Consider the following 758-nt stretch of genomic DNA (forward strand, 5'->3'; position numbering starts at 1 on the left):
AGCTCCTGGTCGCTCTGGAACTGGGGAGCCCAGCACTGGACCAAATACTCCAGAGGTGGCCTCACCAGGGCAGAGTACAGGGGGAGGAGAACCTCCCTTGCCCTGCTGGACACAGTTTTCCTCAGGCACCCTAGGACACCACTGGCCTTCTTGGCTGTGAGGGTGATTGTTGGCTCAGGGGCAACTTGTTGTCCACCTGAACTCCCAGATCCTTCTCTGAAGAGCTGCTTCCCAGCAGTTCACCCCTCACTAGTACTGGTGCAGGGGGTTACTCCTCCCCAGATGCAGGACCAAACACTTGCCCTTGCTGATCTTCATGAGGTTCTCCTCCACCCAGCTCTCCAGGCTGTCCAGGTCTCACTGAATGGCAGCACAGCTCTGGTGGGTCAGTCACCCCAATGCATCAGCCACACCCTGCATCAGACATCACAATGGTGCAGAGGAGGGGCTGCAGGGGTGGTGCAGGAGTGTGGGAAGGATGCCCCAGGGATGCCCCAGGGATGCTCAGGGATGCAGGGGATCTTGTTACAGGGATGCAGGAAGCATCTTGCAGGACACTTTCCCACGGCTCTCTGACAAGCAAAGAGTGTTTGGCTCTCAGATTGACTCAAACTAGCCACTTCATTTCCCCTGAAACTTTCCAGAGAAAACAAGTCCTTATCTCACTAGAAGGCCTGGCTGCAGATGTGGGCTGCCTGGGAGGATGGAGCAGTTCCTGGGAGCTGCCAGCAGCACTCCCAGCCTCAGGCCACCACTGG

The sequence above is a fragment of the Merops nubicus genome, unplaced genomic scaffold (assembly GCF_000691845.1).
Source record: "Merops nubicus isolate BGI_N331 unplaced genomic scaffold, ASM69184v1 scaffold4613, whole genome shotgun sequence".
In the NCBI taxonomy this organism is placed as follows: domain Eukaryota; kingdom Metazoa; phylum Chordata; class Aves; order Coraciiformes; family Meropidae; genus Merops; species Merops nubicus.